Raw genomic sequence first — 20,225 nt, forward strand, 5'->3', positions numbered from 1 at the left:
TTTGGATTCTTTGGGCGGGCTTTTGCAGGAGTGACGACAAAGCTGCGCGACGCTGGAGAAAGCACAACAGGAAAGATGGCTATGGCTAGAGAACAGCACGCGTTTGACTCCGCTTTGGAATTAGTTTTAGAAGAATTAGACTTGGAGTTTTCGTTGAAACATGAGCAGGAAGAGGCTCTCCGCTCATTCCTTTTCAAGAAGGACGTTTTCGCTGTTTTGCCGACCGGCTATGGCAAAAGTCTGATCTACCAGCTGGCTCCGCTCGTAGCCAAAAGGATGGGGCTAGTTTGTGCAGTACGAAGAATTAATAAACAGCTTTGAAACATTACTTTTTGATTGTTTCTTATTTTCCCGTTATTTTAAATTTAAGGGAAATTATTTCACCAAACACCACTAAATAAAAACTCTCAAAAACAGTTTAAGCAAACCCTTGAAAAACACTTGGAAAAAAATGTGTATGTGGTACAGACTCCAAACTTGTGGTCATTATCTCCAAACTTCTTAATATCTAGAACCTGTTTATTAATTAATACGCATTTTGAAAAATTATTTATTTCAAGGCCTCCCCCACTGCTTTCTGTCGCTCTGACTACGTCACAGTCACTGTTGCGCTGATTGGTCAGAGCGTTGGCCTATACGCACAGAGACAGTTTGAAAGACAGCGGGTTGTTCCTCCTACCCGCTTCGGAAATGTCTACGGATCGAGGCCAGACTAAATATTCACATTTAGTCTGGCTTGCCAGGCTATAAGTTTATAAAACTGGAAATCAAACAAGATTCTAGCCTTGACAAGAGCAGGAAACAGAACTAATACATCATCTCCAGGTTGATTCTCGATTTTGTTTTTTCTACTGACATAAATAGACATTTTTGCTTCACCCAGAATAAAATTCAACAGTTTGCATTCATTTTGTCTTCTTTTCTTATATCTAAATCCAAGGATGAAAGTCTCTGAGAAAAACTCCTCATTAAAACAATTAAACAAGCGTCCCAAAATTGTAAACAAAGGCAAGAGCCTTGTGCAGTGCCAAAAAGCATGAAAAACAGTTTCCCTCTGAAGACAGAAAGGACAATCTTGACTAACAGCTGGATTTAAGACAGTGACAAAGGCATTAACAGCAACCGCCCCATGAAGGAGCCTCCACTGTAGATCTCCCACTCTTTTAGCCCATGTTTACATTAGACCGCATCAGCGGATCATCAGATTAACGTTTTTAAAACGATTAGTGTGCACACAGCAACACCAATACACGATTTGCGTGCACACAGCAACACCAATACACGGATACGCTCGGCTCCGCAGGCATCCTGCGCTCCAAATCACTCCGCCCTGAACAGCGAGTGCCCTCTGGAGGGTGCGCACTCCGGCCCTGCGCAGCTCACAGAGCACGCGAGTGAAGTGAACAAGCAGTGATTCAGGACTGAGCCGCTGTGTGTGTGATCTCAGTGCATATCACTTACCACTTGCAAGTGGAAGGATGGCAAGCCTAAAGACAATCATAACTACACAATGGGCAGTATTTGCATCAGTATTTGCAGTATTTTCATACTTTTATACTCTTTAATGAAAGGTGATACAAGGCGGAAGTCCGCGCCGTTTTTCAGCAGTCGCGTCACATGACCAACGCCAGCGAATCAGGAAGGTGGATGTCACAGTGACGTTGTCCAATGAGACGCCAGCTAGAGCTCAGCACAGCGTATCCGCGTATTCTCAATGTTTACACAGCACCGGACCAGACACGATCTGGATTGAATACGTGGATGCTGGCGGATTCCCGTTTCCTGGCGTTTCCAGGCGGTTTAATGTAAACGGACAGTGCATCCGCGAAGAAAACGAGACAGATACGGTCTAATGTAAACGTAGCCTTAGGTAATGGTGGTTTGTAAAGTGCTCTCCATTCTGGTTTTACGCTTACACTTAACTTTAAAACAGTGCGCCAAGGCATGTCAGCCCTGCTCAGTAAACATTTCTTATTAAATACTTTTACACAAGCATGATAAAACTGTTTCCCAGTAGCAACACTCAACCCAACTGTGGTTATGCCTGATAAAAGTAGGTTGGCACCCTCATCCAAGATGGGTGAGAGCTCCAACCCAGGGAAGTCATCACACATCTGGATGCACCACTCCTGAACAATAGCGCCCAAGCAGCATGGATTCATCTACAGTGCAGGTGGTGCACCACTTATCCAGCAGCTGTTTGGCCACACGAAGAGACTTTAGCCCCATGGAGACAGCAAACCTATTTGCGTTTTGAAAGTCTGACCCTGCCAGGTCTACTACATCCTTCAGTGTGATAATCCTTGACTCAAGACACCTCCTCTGGAGCGAAGGGAAATCGGGTGAGGAAATGTCCATTCTTGCACCACCAATAACAGGTTCTTGTAGGAGCCAGTGTAAGGAAGTATGTGCCCCCTGCCTTTGCACATTAAACATGCTCCAGACTTTTAGAAGAGAACGATAAAAAGGAGGTAACCTTGAGCCATCGATCCTATGCGGTGCTGTCAAAAAAAGTGACTTATCAATCCCCAAACTCCCACAAGTTCTTAAAATCGTGCAGCTCAGAAGCTTCCAGGCCACAACTGTGGGCCCAGTAAGAAGTCTTTTCACAAACTGCAACCTAAAGGCAGCAGTTCTGCTTTGGAAATGTATAAGGCCATGCCCCCCCCTCATCTTTAGGCAAGAACAAAACAGACTGTGGTACCCAATGTAATTTATCCCAAAAAAAGTTCCCAACAACAGATTGCAGTTTATTCAAAAGGTCTGGTGAGGGATCCACACAAGCCAGGCGATGCCAAAAAGATGAGGCCACCAAATTATTTATAATAAGCACACGCCCCCTGTAAGACATTTTCGGCAGCAGCCACTTCCACCTTTCAAGCCGCCCATGAACACTTTCCACTGCACCCTCCCAATTTTTCTTCAGGACTGTGTCATTCCCCAGAAAAACACCCAAATACTTGAAACCATCTTTTTTCCACCCCAGTCCATCAGGGAGCCTTGGCACCCCTTCCTCCCACTGGACAAGCAATAGAGCCTCACTTTTAGACCAGTTAACCCTGGCTGATGAAACTGACCCAAAATCACCAAGTATATTAACAGTTACCTCTATATCCCTTTTCCCACTAACTAGCAGGACTACGTCATCAGTGTAGGCTGATAGACGAACAGGAAGGAAAAAGCCAGGTAATGACACACCACTCAAGGCCCCACTTAACCTATGTAGGAGAGGCTCTATTGCTAGGGAATACAGCATTCCAGACAAAGAGCAACCCTGTCTTACACCCCTCCCAACTTTGAAGGGAGCACTTAAACCACCATTGACTTTGAGGATGCTCTCCACATCACTGTACAAAACCTGTACAAAGCCTTCACTGAAACCGAAGGCAAGTAGAATGTCCCATAAATACCTATGCTCCACCCTGTCAAAGGCTTTTTCTTGATCTAGTGAAACCAGCCCCACATCAATTCCAAGAAGTTTGGAAACATGAATAACATCACGAATCAAAGATACATTATCAAAAATGGATCTACTGGGAACACAATATGTTTGGTCCGGATGGATGACCTGGTCCATTACCTTGGACAGCCTATTGGCCAAGACCTTAGACAGTACCTTATAGTCACTACACAGGAGCGACACAGGTCTCCAATGCCTAATATCAGTGAGATCGCCTTTTTTAGGGAGAAGGGTGAGGACTGCCCTGCGACAGCTCACCGGCAGGCATCCTCCAGCAAGACCATCGTTGAGCACGGCAAGCAAGTCGTCACCTATCTCCGACCAGAAACACTTATAAAAATCCACAGGAATGCCATCTAGGCCTGGAGCTTTGCCACTTTCCATACCCTGAAGGGCTCTCTCCAGTTCCTCCAGCGTCAAGCTCGGCATAAGATTCAATTGAAATTTGAGGCAGATCACTCAGAAAAGATTTATCAGACCCTCCCTCCTTGAGTTCGCTCCTGTATAGATCCTGATAAAAATGAGCAGCTCTGTTCCGAATCTCCCAATCATCAGTCAATAAAGTTCCAGACTCAGATTTTAAAGAATGAATCAATCTTTTCTGGCCATTTTTCTTCTCTAGACTAAAAAAAGAACTTTGAAGGAACATCCATCTGCTCCACGCTCCGAAAACGTGAACGGACCAAAGCACCCTTAGCATTAATCCCTAGCAACTCAGCTAATGCATTCCTTTTTACTTCCATATTTTCAATTTCAATATGACTCGCAGTAGAGTAAGCCAAATTTTGAATTTCTTTTAGCTCCTCTTCCAAAATCTCAATAGACCGGGTTCTGTCTCTTGTGATGTTTTGAGTATATTGCTTACACAGCTGCTGAATTTGTATTTTACCAAAATCCCACCATTGTTGCAATGAAGCAAAAGATGCTTTGCTTCCCCTGAAACCAGCCCAGAAAGTCTTAAAAACATCACTGAAGTATTTGTCCTGAGTAAGAGCTACACTGAAGTGCCAGTAAGCACTTTTTGGCTTCACAGAGCTCAAGACGACCCCACAGATAACCAGCCCATGATCAGAGAAAGCCACAGGGGAAATTTCGCAATTTCTAAAAATATTTAAATGGTGTTTGAAAGTATAAAACCTATCAAGCCTGGCCAAGGAGATCATGTTATCATAAACATGAGTCCAAGTATACTGCCTGTGCTCCTTATGAAAAGTCCTCCACACATCACTCAGATCATGCATGTGTATACACTGACTAAGTTTTCTACGTGAAAGCATGTGTGGCTCTATATGGTTCCTGTCTTGGTCATGTTCTGTGCAATTAAAGTCTCCACCCACAAACAAATACTCATCATTGCTACACCCAGCTATGGTAGTAGATAAAGTATCCAGGAAAGACACTCTATCCACTGCTTTTGTGGGGGCATATATACTAGGGATGGTGAAAACTAAAAAAAAATATTGACCGACCACCGAGCCTCATTAGCCGGTTAACCTACGAGTTTAAACAGGGATGCAAACGGCGCGCCTTTTTCACGGCTCGTGCAGATCCCCGCGTTGGAGTGTCGGAATAATTTCATCAGAGTAAAGTCTGTATTAAAATTACTACATAAGCAAATGCCGTTACAGTCCATGAAAAAGCCGTGAAAAAGTCGGCATCTGCGCCTTTAGTTTGTGTGGAGAGATATGATCTGCAATAACATGCATTGTTGGCTACAGACCGAAACATACTTTCAGAACGCACTGGCCAAGGCAGGACTAAACTCCATGTGCCTTCTAATAATAATTAAAAAAAAAAAAAACAGAATAGTAATTTGTAAGCTAAAAAGCCTGTGTCTACACTTTTCTTTCACAGAGTGGCAGCGGGAGGGCGGGACATGACTGAATGGGTGTTTCTGATGTGTCAGCTGTCTTTAACTGGGGCGGGAGGGCGGGACATGACTGAATGGGTGTTTCTGATTTGTCAGCTGTCGTCCTTACACCGCATGGCATGCCCCAAGCGTTTACAACACAGAATTCCAGGTTCTCCGCTCCAAAGTCGGCAGCTTCAAAACGATTGATTTTTTTTTCCCACCGACAACCAAAAAAAAAAATTAACCGGTTGACGTTGATTCGGTCAACCGGTCATCGGTTAACATCCCTAATATATATAAATGAAAACATGATTTTCAAAAAGTGCCCTGACTTTAAATAGTCTGCCTTGCACAACCTCCTCAACCTCATGGGAAATCGGAATGAAATTCTTTGCAAATAAAATTGCAACACCACCACTGACAGACGTGTTGTGACTTAAAAGAGAGAGCCCACTCCACTCTAAAGGCCAGTCCGCTGCATTCGCAGTATCGCTATGCGTCTCCTGCAAGAGAATGACATCTAAGCGCTTTACACTGAACAGTTCATAAAGCTCCGCCCTCTTCAAGGGGTCTCTTGCCCCATTTATGTTCAGGGAAGCAATGCGAACCATACTCATAAATAAAAGCAAAAAAGAACACCAGGTATATTCATGGATATTGCAAATACAAAAGGCTTAATTACTGTTTTTATCTGCGTCATCCAACAGAGCGTTTAACTTCGTAACAAACTTTTTCAGTCGGTAACCCTCTTGCTTTGTGACAAGACCTTCAGACATGAACAATTTTGCTTTAGTTATAAATTGTGACGCCTCACCGAATCCAGGGACACATGTCGGCCGAAACGAATCCGAGATAATAGCAAAAGAAGCATTTTTTTTTTTTCGAAATTTGTGATTTTCGTTTTTTCCCCATCATGTGCAAGTTGAGATTTTGAAGAATGCAATCAGTATTTCAGATAATAGATTGTTTTGTTGGAAATGCATACATTTTTTGTTGCAAACTGTCTCGTTTTTGTCAGGACTGTAGCCTGCTGGGGGGTGTGGGTAAATTACCATATGGGCCATTCACATGATGATTTAAGTCTTTTGGGTTTTTTTTTTTCGCGAATCAGCTGTATGATACGAGCTGAGCGCATGGCTACTTAACTGCATACAGGCGTGTGATTTCACTATGGAATGAGGAAGCTAAACAGAGCGCAGAGGAGCTGACACACCGCGAAGTAAACAGACACTCAGTATTTACATCGGAGATAAACATTTCTAGCAAAAAAACCCAACCAAAAAGTGTTCTAGGACTACATTCCATCGGAGGCATTGGTGTGTGCAAGGTGCCGTTTCTCTTTCTGATGGGGTGAGTTTATTAATCTAAGGCTGTGTGGTTATTTTTGCATGTAACGGAGAGTGTTGTGGTTTGGTTAAGCCTAGGTCACAACCGGACGTACGATTTTTTGGCCGTGAGATTTTTGGCGTTTCCCAAATCGCTGCTTTTTTTTTTTTTGTTCATGGAGAAAGACGCGCGTTGGCCGCAAGTTGGTCTTGCAACCTGAAAAAACGTAAGCGCCCGTAGAGTTTGTTTGACATGACAAAGAACCTCTGCGGCCGGTCTGCGGCTCGAAAATCAGCACGTCACAGGCGCGCTCTCGTGCGTTTCATGCGTTTTTTGCATGTAGACCGGCCGTAGGAGCACGTACTGTACGGCTGGTTGTGACCGAGGCTTTACATGAAACTAGCATTGTGTTAGTTGTGTCATCATTGTGCTCTTTCTTACGGTGTGAGTAATTTTTCAACCACAAAACGTTAAAGTATACTTTGGGACTTATTTTTGTACTTCATAATTGTGTTGGGCATACTTTGCATGGAAGGAAAATTGACGTGGTGATCTTTGTTTACATGAAAGTAGTATCGTGCTAGCTCGTAGGGGGTAGGGCTTTCCTTAATGTCATGCAGATGAGCAGCATTATGTGCCCGCCCTGCACCCAGAGTAGCTGAGATGGAAAACTTTGAGGGCGATTTTCTCCCTTTTCTGTTTTAAGAAGTATACACTTTCAAAAGGCCACACATTCTTCAAATATTGTCAGATCTCCACATGGAAGGCATCACTGGAAAGCTTAGAAACTGTACTTTCTGAATCTGTCAATAACTCAAAATGCCCCCAGGCAGACACGCGTCCCTGGATTCTGGATTTGGGCACAATTGCTCTACGTCAGGAAAATATGTATCGATCTGAAGCTTTTTAACATGCTTAGTTTGTTTCAGAAAGTTCTTAATGTCTTCCACCGTATATGACTGAGCGGCAACACCACTCAAACGCAAACTGCAGCTGACACTGCAGTCAGAGTCGAACTCGCTTTCTGATTCATTTATCGTTTTATTTTGAGCTTTGCTATGGACCCTAGCAGATTTAGTTTTGTTAAGATCATGAGCCTGACTTCGTCTTCTCTTTTGTCTGGATCGAGGAACTTTAAAAGTTGGGCCTACTTCCTCTGCCTCCACTTGGGAACTTTCATCTTCGGCATCATTATCATCAGTCTGATCAGCATCTAATGCGCTGTTCTGGGAGGTATTAGCGCTAGGTGTAACAGTGGGCTCAGTTTGAACATCTTCCCCAGGACTATTATGAAGCAAGGTGGTCTCTGGCTGAGGCACCTTTCCCTCTCCCTCTGCTTGATCCCCTTCTGCACCCTGTGGGTTGCCCGGCTTCACTATTCTGCTCGCTAACGTCACCCAACACATTAAGTCTAGCGGTAGCTGGCTCATCCCTTTTATCAGGACAGGCCCGTGCCAGATGTCCAGTTTGTCCACAACTAAAACATTTCATCAAGCGAGAGGAAATGTAGATAGGGTAGCTAAACCCTTCCACCGTCACATTTAGAGTCAGATCCAAGTCACTATTGTTGTCCAAAACCATGTATACAAAACGTCTAAATGACACATGTCTGAACAGTGGGGAATTGGTAGATATCGCTATCTTCCTAATAGGTGACACCAGGGGCGCAGATACGTTTTTTGAACTGGGGGGGACAAAAAAATGTGTGTGTGTGTGGGGGGGGGGGGGGGGGGGGGGGGGGGGCAAAGCTGCCAGCAAACCAACCCCAACCCTGATATGCCTGTCAAACTTCTTGTGGGTTACCATAGCAACCAAGCTCGAGCTCGCAACCTGTGCAGTCTGCGCAGCTCAACCAACCGAATATCAGTCTTTGTTTTGTTTTATGTGAGTTGTTGCAACTATGTATGTACTGCTGTGCACCTCAATAAACCGAATGGTAATAAGTCTTTTGATTTTTCCGTGAGGTTTGCCTTATGCAAAGAAAGACAGCATAGACGTTTTTTCCTCCCTATAAGTGGGGGGGGACCGAAATAAGTGAATTTAAATCTGGGTGGGACGAATCCCACCCGTCCCACCCTCTATCTGCGCCCGTGGGTGACACCAGTTTGCCATAGTGGGACAGAATTTCTCTGAATACCTCATCCTTAACGAACGGGGGAACATTAGAAAGGATCACTTTCTTGGAAGGGGAAGATAGAGGAAAAACTGTGGTGAAAGTCCTGCAAACTACAATACCACTTTCAACAATGGCGTTTACCAGGTCAACTGAAGCCAAAAACAAAACAACTGCGCTGTTCATTCGAGCAGCAGAAATAATTCTATCGTGCCCTATGACTTCACCTACAGCTAAGCTGCAGTCTTCGACACTAGCACCAGAAGTGATTTTAATGCCATGTCGCCGTGTTAAGGATTCAAACCTCTCTTTACCTGAGGCCGCCATACTACCAGCACGGCAGTGCCTCGGTAAGAGAAAAAACTAAACAAAGCACACCAAAAGTAAACCTAAACTAACTTGCACACAAACAATAATCCAACAACAAATCAAACCCATAAAAAGAAAAGATAAAGAGAGAAAGAGCAAAGGATCAGAGACGCTGGCACAGCGGCCACACTCACTCACACGCTCAGGCCCCGCCCACTCACTCCGCATGCGCAGAGAGAGAGAGGTTTAAAGGTCTGATGACACGAACATGACTCCATGCAATTTCTTAAATAAACTATACAACATGGCAAACATGTTAGATTTCTGTTATAATTACGTGAAAAGAAGCTGTTGTTACGCGAATATCCAACTTTTAATTGCACAGCGCAAGAAAACTGGGTCCGTGGCTCGCGGCCATGCTGTGACGTCAGCGGAAGAACACGCTGCGGTTCACTGGCTGTTCTACTCAATGGAAATGGCGCATGGAAACGCCGGTGAACTCTCTAGCGCTAGCTCTTCCTCTGAACAAAAGAACAACCAAATACTGGTACTTTAAGCAGTGATCATGATGGCATGATTTTATCTGATTTTAAATAAATGAGATTGATAATAATGTGAATGTTCACAACTAGTACATACAAACTCTGCAGCTTCTGATTCAGCAGCTGCGTCATACTCCGCAAAAACATCAGCAAGAACCTACAATATAAATGGAAATGCAATACACTAAGCTCAAATGGCTTTTGGAAAGTATAATTTCTAAATTTTTTCTACATATTCTTGAAGTCGGTCATCGGGGTACTTGCTACCGTTCCCGAACAACGCATGGCAAAGGGTAAAGTGTAGTGTTGCTACGAGTACTTGCTAAAGCCTCCGGTGGAAGATCCTCGATGTGCTGATAAGACATACAGTTCTATAGAACACACAAGTGTCACGATAATCACAAAACAGATGCAAATTGTTAAAATACCTCATTTTTAAGCAATCATGTATTGATCTCTTCCGAATAGAATCTATGATAGCCTACCCTCTTTACCCTTTGCCTCTCGTTGCTAGGCGGCAGTTACATGAAAGCCGCAAGCTTTCACAAGCAAATACATGACTGATATCACGCCGACTTTATGATTACATTTATGATTATCATGAATGTGTACTCTATGATGTGTACTCTATGAGCGCTCTGGAGCGAGTCACTTCCAAGATGGCCGCGCAGACCGCATGGTTACTGTTTTTAGCATCATGTCGGAGCACTCTATAGCTCTACGTACCTTTATCTTATGTCGTTTCTCAACACATGTTCTGACAGGAGGACTGTCTTTGGAGGAGTCGCCTTGTCCCAGGCGACTGCTGGATCCGGCATAGCTACTAGTAGACCCCCTCCGGAATACTGTAGGCACTGCTGATGGTAGTAACACACGTTTGTGCTGAACTGAACACCCAAGAGATTCTTTTAAGCTGGGAAGGGTGTCAAAACAATCCAAATCGAAGTGTTCAGAGCACAGGACGGATGTTGGTGAGGGCTCCCACTTGTCACGAGTGCGCCTGACTTGCTTCACCCACTTCGCATGCAGCTCGGGATCTCTGGGAAACTTGAATAAACTTACCCCATCCTTGTGGGTTTTGGAGCAAAAGCCGGCAACACAACGCGAAGGCATAATAACTATATTTTATATATATATATATATATATATATATATATATATATATATATATATATATAAAAATAATGTATAATAATAATAATAATAATAATAATTAATGACAAACTGAACACCTGCCGCATCAACAATAAACTGGTAAGTTAGGAGGAAGATTCTTTCGCTGACGTCATATAGCCCCTCCTCCTCCTTCGTCTCCTGGGTGCTGCAGCCCCGTCAAATTTGCCCAAATGACCGCGTTTATCATAACTTGTAAAATAGGCGCCTTCGTGAATTAATATATGGATCATCGGGAATTACTTATGTTATAAAACATCGCCAAAGATGTCAAAAACGTGTCATCAGACCTTTAAGGAGAGAGAGAGAGAGAGAGAGAGAGAGAGAGATGCTGCTGAAGGTTTTTCTCAAAATTCACAACCACTCAGTTATAAATCGGATTTATTTTTGTCAATTCAAGCAACTGTGTGGCAGCCAGGATTTAAAAAAAAAAAAAAAAAAAAAAAAAAAAAAAAACCACACAAAGGAAATCCATCAAATTTGACATATAAAAATTATTACTAAAATCAGGGTTTTTTCTAGGAAAATTTAGTATGAGGGCGCTCACCATGGCGAGGGAGCGAAGCGGGGGGGGGGGGGTGCCGGTTGTCCCCCCCCCGCCGTGCAAAGCCTTTGAAAAATTGAGGTCACAGGCGTGGACTCGAAGTACAACTATTTAAATAAAAAGTAGGTGTTCACGTACGTAACGTTCCACTGGTTGTTTCGAAGTCTCAGTGCCTCATCATCAGATCATAACTGTTCACATTAAAAGCAGCTTCTGAGCATCAGAGTCAAATCATAATACAATTCAAATGATCCACCACAGTGCGGATGAACGCTCGGTTCTGACGGGTTTGACGTTGTGCATTATTTTCCTATCACAGCACGGCTCGGAAAGTCGTTCTGACTGTAACATGACCCAGGCTTGTAGTACTCGAGTCCAGAACTCATGGCCTAATTTCAAGGACTTGTGACTTGAGCACTGATGACTCGGACTCGTGCATTAACTGCATTCGGACTCGTAAATTGGAGACGAGGACTTGGATTTTTTCTTTATTTTTTGTCACATGCCATAATAATTTGGCATAAGATATTTATATCTACATTAATTTTGTGCAAGAGAATGCACATTCACCTGTTCATACGTCATGTTCAGGAGCAAACTAACGTTAACGGCGCTAAAATGCCTGGAGAGACGCCGCTAGGATTGTCCGCTTTGCTTATACAGACTTCTCGTGCAGTGGGAAAAAATGCACTGCTGTGTGTTCCATATGTAGAAGAACTATCGAGGAGACGACGGAGACGACCTCGAACTTCAATCGTCATTTGGTAAGACTCCGCCCAGAGAAGGAAGTGACATGCTATGTTCATTGCTCTGTTGATAGTGGGCGGGGCTTGCTGAGCGATGAACTAGCTAATGTTAAAGTGCATATCCTGGACCAATTTCATGTTTTTTTTTTTTTTTTTATGAAAGTATGTCCCTTTACACACTCATCCAGAAGGGTAATTTTGCACAAGGCCATCTGTCTACAGCAGGAAAAAAAAAAAAAAACGCGTCTGGAAAAATCCCAAGGGAGTCTGGAGCCAGATTCGTGACGTTACCTGCGGAAGCGCCAGCAGGCTGCGCGAGCTTTGCACGGTTTCAGTGCACAGCCTGTGTAGACCAAGCGCTCCCATTTCTCTCTCATTGTCCGGTCTTTTGGGAAACGATGAGTACTAATCCCATCAAGATTGGTGTTGCTACACCCTCCTACGATACATCTGTTAACCATTTTAATAATTACGCGATAACGTTGAAGAAATTTGCAGAAAACCACCAGGTCGTTTTCTCATAAACAAACCAGCGCTGATGTAGGATTCAGAGGGAGGCGTCCCGCACGCGACGTCATGAAAATCAATGTTTCCTGGGAAATCCAAATGCCGAGTTTTTTCAGAGGCGGACAAATTCGCCTCAAATGGCTTGATTTCAACTGAATTTTTCTGGTATTGCGCAAGGTAAAAAAAATTGCAGCGAATGCAGAATGTTACAGATATTTGACCAAAGTTTAATATAAAATAGGAGAATCACATTGATCTTGCTCCTGAATTTACCCGTGATATGCCCTTTAACCCTCTCTCGTGTTATTTGCTCTGTTGATAGTGGGCGGGGCTTGCTGAGTGATGAACAAGCTGTTTATCTGTAGCCGGTTCACTAAAATGTGGCAGTCGAGCAGGAACGTTAGTCCAACACAGTAGCAGAGACGCTTTCACATAAACGCAGCGACAGACACCGTTGAATGGTGCGGGTGGAGTCTTGTTCTCGGACTCGACTCGAAATTTTCTTTGATGACTCGGACTCGAGGTTTAGTGACAGGTTCATACTAACGCGCTTGTTCTAATATATTACTGTTCTACAGTAGCCTGGGCCCGCCCATCTTAAGCGTGACGCAACACGAGGGCCTGTTGCGAGCTTAGTCTGGCCAGGCAAGCTATCTCCAGCTCTTCCAAGCTCCCGAAAAATCGGGAACCAATCAACTTTGAGCATCTCCAACGGCCCTGGGTAGAGGCGTGTTCAAGGCAGTGACGTAGTAGAACTGCGACCGGAAGCCATAGATTGTTTACAGAATCTATGCCGGAAGCGCTTCATTCACGAATGCTGTATTGAAAGCATTCAACGGGAAGTTCTCATTGAAAACGGAGCAAAGAGCAGCCCTGGAGGTATTTATTGAAAGGAAGGACACTTTTGCCTTGCTCCCGACCGGCTTCGGTAAGAGTTTAATAATAGGATGTCTATGGTTTAATCTACCAGTTAGCCCCGTCGCGTCGCATACGTCAGAGGAAAGAGTGATGTGATTGGTTTAAGCTTCGTCACAGCCTTTTCTGGCTTCGACCAGTAGCAAACTGAGGCATTTCAGGGAGGCGGGTCAACCACGCGCTCTGGGAAACGGTTGGGCTGAATATCTTGGCCAGACCAAATGCTCGGAGAGCTTTGCAGTCGCGTTAGCCAGACTAGTTCTACAGTAACAGCTCATACACAGGGACCTGGACAGCAGAAGCACCACATAATCTAAGACTAATAATAAACCGATGTGTTGTTTAACAAAGTAAAACCTGTAAGTGTTGATGTGACATTGAGTGTGTGTGTGTGTGTGTGTGTGTGTGTGTGTGTGTGTGTGCGCGCGCGCTAGGAGACATTTATTTTTTGAGCACTCTGTAACAGTCACAGTACTTTGCGAGGTTTTGCAGCACAGAAAAGTCTTCAGGAGAGAGGAGCTGAGGCTTTCCCGTTTCTCTGGAAAATGACAAGCTGCATTTTGAGAGAACGAGAGAGAGAGAGAGATGAGGGGATGACTTTATCGTTGGTGAGAACCGGAACTAACTTGACTCTCAGATGTTCCACAACATTAAATCTAACTATATGACTAATCTGATCGTTAGGCCACCCATTTATTATCTTTAGGTTCACAGATTTTTTTCAACATATTTTTGATGATGTCACTCGAAATAAAAATAAAAAAAGTGTCCTTGTCCAATTTTTTTTTTTTTTTGCATGGCAAAATTTCAATGTCGAATTAAGATGAAAAAATAATTTAAATTCAAGAGACACACTTTACATACATACACACACATACACACACATATATAGAGGATGTGCAGTCACGTGACCCGTCCGTGTTTACTCCGCCATATTGGACGGCTTCAGGATTGAGAAAATTCAGAAAATACCCCATCTACATCACGCGATAACTTGTCTAAGTTTGTTCAGCGGCGGCATGGTGGTGTAGTGGTTAGCGCTGTCGCCTCACAGCAAGAAGGTCCGGGTTCGAGCCCCGGGGCCGGCGAGGGCCTTTCTGTGTGGAGTTTGCATGTTCTCCCCGTGTCCGCGTGGGTTTCCTCCGGGTGCTCCAGTTTCCCCCACAGTCCAAAGACATGCAGGTTAGGTTAACTGGTGACTCTAAATTGAGCGTAGGTGTGAATGTGAGTGTGAATGGTTGTCTGTGTCTATGTGTCAGCCCTGTGATGACCTGGCGACTTGTCCAGGGTGTACCCCGCCTTTCGCCCGTAGTCAGCTGGGATAGGCTCCAGCTTGCCTGCGACCCTGTAGAACAGGATAAAGCGGCTAGAGATAATGAGATGAGATGAGTTTGTTCAGCATCTTGAAGGTGACGTGAGGCAGCGTTACGTGGAAAAGTGTTCCAGGTTGGGGATTGCAGATCCGTACAACTTGCCGCAATCCTTGTTCAGGGAAATTCGGAGCTGCGGTGCCGGTGATTTGCCCGATCTGGCCTACCACGACATTTACAATTTTCTTGTTAATCGTGAATCGTGTTACACTGGCAAAGCCCTCAAAGCTTACAAGAGCCTGGAAGCTTATAAATATTTTGTTGCGGGACGGGTATCCCAACTATACCTCTGGAAGGTTCTGAAGAAGAATGTCTACTTGATAACCTCACGGGTAAGTGGCATTAAGACGTTTATCATAAAGAGACTATGCAGGACGTTTTATCGTAAGAATGTTCGAAATCTAAACTCGGTTCCAGATAATGACAGGGTTGTAAATATGCATGTTTTTGTCTGAAAAAAAAAATCACCGCTATCTTTATCTGTGCAGAATTATTATTCAATATCAGATATAAATGTATTAGAAGATTACACCTACCTGATATGAAGTGTTCACTACAAATTCGGCTGGTAGAACTGGGGTACCAGTTTTCTCTTCGCACAGCGGACACCCATTTTGCGCGTCTCTCCTCGTCTGCGGGGAATCTATAAAATGACAGGCCCTCCTTTTGGCCCTGTCTATTGGTACAACCAAATGCTGAACAAGATATAACCAACCATTCTCGAAAGATCTACTCCCACACACTTCATAATTAGAACGGGTTCGTCTAAGTTCCATGCGCGGCCATGCCGTCCAAGATGGCAAACAAATATCACGTGACCTTGTGACGTCACGTGCGCATATATATAGTGTGTGTGTGTGTGTGTTCTTGTGTATAAGTTCATAACACGGACTAGCATTCCAGTACTTGCTTCTCTGAAGGTATGTGGTCATATGACCGTTGAGCTCTCATGAGCACATCGAAGGCTGATACGTTCGTGCTACTTGATTCGATAGGACTCTCTGCGGCACCATCCTCTTCTAATTCCACAGTCAGATACTTGCAGCCAAAATTGCGAACTAACGTTATGGCAGGCGTATTCGGCATCGCGCTCGTTACATCGCCACCTTCTTTCTGAGATCATTTTGATCTTTTCATTGTTTACTTTCAACGCTTGAGAGACGAAATCGCCCACATTTTGGTTAGTGAGACAGTGAAAAGACTTTTCTTCACCACACTTTATGCTTGCGTACAGTTGAGGCGATAGCTCGGAATCCATGCCGTCAGCGTCAGGCATGGTCAGCACGAGGTCGACACTGTCGTAAAGCGGTCGTAAACACCATAAAACATTCAAGTGAATACTCAATGCCGTAAACAGTTTCGTTTTCGGACTCAGCTGAAGTGGATATATACAACACACACTATCATGTGTATTTGCGATTCTAATACTGTTTACTTAAAGAAATATGACCTAGTACCAGGGATACAGTGCTCATCTCATTATCTGTAGCCGCTTTATCCTTCTACAGGGTCGCAGGCAAGCTGGAGCCTATCCCAGCTGACTACGGGCGAAAGGTGGGGTACACCCTGGACAAGTCGCCAGGTCATCACAGGGCTGACACAGAGACACAGACAACCATTCACACTCACATTCACACCTACGCTCAATTTAGAGTCACCAGTTAACCTAACCTGCATGTCTTTGGACTGTGGGGGAAACCGGAGCACCCGGAGGAAACCCACGCGGACACGGGGAGAACATGCAAACTCCACACAGAAAGGCCCTCGCCGGCCACGGGGCTCGAACCCAGACCTTCTTGCTGTGAGGCGACAGCGCTAACCACTACACCACCGTGCCGCCCGGGATACAGTGCTGTTACAAGAAAAACGTGACTATTTTTTTTTTTTTTTACATTTCTTTTTGTACGTTTCGGTGGTTAAAATAAAAAAAAAAAAAAAAAAACCGCACAGACTTTTTATTTTTCTAGTGGTAGTATTTAACTGCCGTCGGCGGATCCGTGATCCGAAAAATCTAAAATGAGTCGCCTTAAAATGCGTAACTCTGTGCATTAATAAATTAAACATTGTTTGTACATTAAACATCGTTGTGGTCTGGGTGGAATAACAAACTCCATACTGTGCTTTTATATTAAAATAATGCACGTCAGGAGTTTGAGGCAGTCAGCTTGTGTGTCATGCCACATCACCCCCCGCATGTGTATTATTTTTATAGAACAGCGCGATCGGTCATGCGCTATTCCTTACATAGCTCATTACATTCCAGGCGTTTAGCGGACGCTCTTATCCAGAGCAAAGTACAACGGGACCCTGACAACACCACCCACAGCAGTGGGCAGCCCGGGGTTCGACGCCTCACTCAAGGACACTTCAGCCATTCCTGCTGGTCCAGGGAATCGACCCGGAGACCTTTTGGTCCCAAAGCTGCTTCTCTAACCTTTAGAAGTGTGGATCTCAGTTGATCCACGCTTGATATTTTCAAATGCATTTCATATCTGATATTTCAAAACTTAAAATATCTCGGGCCGTTTCAGCAAATCTTAATTCTGATCGTTTCACAGCGTGTGTCCTGTAATCACCAGAGGTTTCCAAGTGAATGCGTTTTTCCAGTAAGTTAACAATGAATACCTCTCAGCTCAGCCACATTAGCATCTGCTATGACCGCACTATGGTGTACTTAATGTCCATTATTTAACAATTACAGGAGTGTGTTATATGTCAGAAAATGATGAAAAAAATAATGAAAAGCTAATGAGCTAAAAAAAAAAAAAAATGCACAGCTTTAAATAGAAAAATAAATTACTTCTTCAAATGGTGGTTACGGAAGCTGAGAGAGGCCCTTCATATAATCCTTTTTTTTATTCACCTTGTTATCCCAAGATAACGACATAATTAATTCAGGATCTCGAGAAAACAAAACCGTTATTCCGAGATCTCGAGAAAACAACACCGTTATTCCGAGATCTCGAGAAAACAAAACCGTTATTCCGAGATCTCGAGAAAACAAAACCGTTATTCCGAGATCTCGAGAAAATAAAACCGTTATTCCGAGATCTCGAGAAAACAAAACCGTTATTCCGAGATCTCGAGTAAACAGCTGAGAAATGGTTCATTCAGGTGCGCCAAGAGACTTGTGATACTGACTTTGGGGCTGTTTCTCATTCTGTATAGACGCAACTTTGGTCATTAGAACGTCTGGAATAATCGATCACCTAATAAGGCAATATTTTGATCAGGGGTCGACACAGGGAGAGATTGCATTAAGTCTTTTAATAAGGGATAATTTCAAAATTAGTCCGCGGCACCTCCGCAGAAGACTGGCCCACCAATTTCTAAGTCTTCACTGTCTGACCCGCAGGGGGGCGCAGCTCTGCTAGAAACCTCAGCTGTTTTCTCGAGATCATGAAATAATTGTTTTGGTTTTTTCGAGATCACGGAATAATTGTTTTGTTTTCTCAAGATCTCGAATTAGTTGTGTTTTCTCGACATCCTGAATTAATCATGTCGTTATGTCGGGATAACAAGGTGAATTAAAAAAAAAAAAAAAAGATTATATGAAGGGCCTCTCGCGGCTTCCGTAGATGGTCATCTAAAGCAGTGATTCTCAAACTGTGGTACGCGGGCTCCATTCTAGTGATACGCCAAAGAATTAAATATAAAATAAATAAATAAATAAAACGTGAAATACTATCCATAATATCCGAATGGATGAAAATATCTTATCAACCGATGACAAGAAAATGAAAGGAGATACAAATTAAGTTAATAATTTTAAAAAGTTTGCAAGTGCTTCTGGGTAGCCATACGTAGCGTACGTACGCATTCCCGCCGGTTCCGCTGACAGACGGTTATCCGCCATTGGTAGACTAGGCTGTGATGGGAAAAGGTGGAGGTGGCTTTGCTAATTATGATGAGTACGACAAAATTACTGTCGTGGCTTAAATCTGCGAATGGGAGCGTGGATCAGGAGAGAGGGAGAACTGAAGAGGACGTGCGTGAGCCGAGCGCAGATGCTAACGACAGTGGCAAAACCAGCCCCAGAACTGCTAGCAAACGGCAGAAACCAGTGAGGAGGAAGTATGACGAAAAATACAAAGAAACGGCAAGAACTGCAGCTATGCATAGCCTGTTTTGATTTTTTTCAAGTACATCAAGTACAGTACTTTTTTTTACTTAACATTTAAGAACAGTACAGTTATTGAACTTAAGTACATTTTCATTTAATCTTTAAGAACTCTTAATATTTATTTTAGTACAATGTTTTATTTCACTTATGTGCAATTAATTTTATTTGATTCATTATTTAAGTACAGTGTTTTATTTTCCTATATTTAAACACAGTGTTACTGTTCAAAGTACTGTGTGTAATGTTACAGTGGCCAACAATATTAAATATACTTGTTAAATAAAACCTCCGCCTTGTTTTTAATGAATACTTAGGCCTACTACCAGGGCTCGAAATTAACTTTTTTTCTTTGTGTCCCCCAGTGGTCCCGAATTCTGTGTTGTATTGTCCTGAATGGAAGCAATAGTGTCCCCATTTTTTTCCTCTCTGAAATAACCAGTGGTTAATATTATCATATGAAGTTACTATTATATTTGTAACTATGCGATTTTGAACCCTTTATATCATTTTTACAATAAGTCACAAGACACAAGAGACACATGTCCTATACATCATCTACTTCAAAATTACAGTTATTGCATTTTCAGTTTATTAAACTTTGGCGATCTCACTGTATGAATAGATACCCGTTTATTTAAAGGGGCCAACTAGCTCATTCAGAAAATGTTTCAACTCCCTACATCTGCAGTACACTTTAGTTGAAAATAAGACCCCTTTTATGTTCATTTCATCTACTTATACCTTGAATATCTGTTGGCACTTATAAGGCCAACTTATAATTTTCACCATTACCGTTATCCATTTTTATGAACTTTCCGTTATCCATTTTTATGAACTTTCCGTTATCCATTTTATGAACTTTCGCTGCCGAAACATGGGTGCAAATGTTAGCAACATCAGCATAGTGGCAGGTCCGAGCCTAGTTGTGCTGCTGACTGACTAAACTTTCTGAACTAGAAAGACACCAAGAAAACTCACTTATTCTGTTGAACGGTATCTTCCGTCAATATCATCCACATCATTCCTGTTGTATTTTATAACGTGTCTAACAGTGTTCATTAAGTTCATTCAGTTGCTAGCGTTGCCTGCAGACCAGGCGATGACACTTTGGATCCTGAAGGTCCCGGAGACGTTATGTCTGGGCTTTCAGTTTCTTCCCCGCGGTCGGTCCGCTTCAACCACTTAAGCATTTTTGTTCTGGCAAGAGTCGGCGCAGCGTGTGCGGTAGCAATTCCATTCCAAGTC

This window comes from Neoarius graeffei, chromosome 17 (genome assembly GCF_027579695.1).
Source record: "Neoarius graeffei isolate fNeoGra1 chromosome 17, fNeoGra1.pri, whole genome shotgun sequence".
NCBI classification, from domain to species: domain Eukaryota; kingdom Metazoa; phylum Chordata; class Actinopteri; order Siluriformes; family Ariidae; genus Neoarius; species Neoarius graeffei.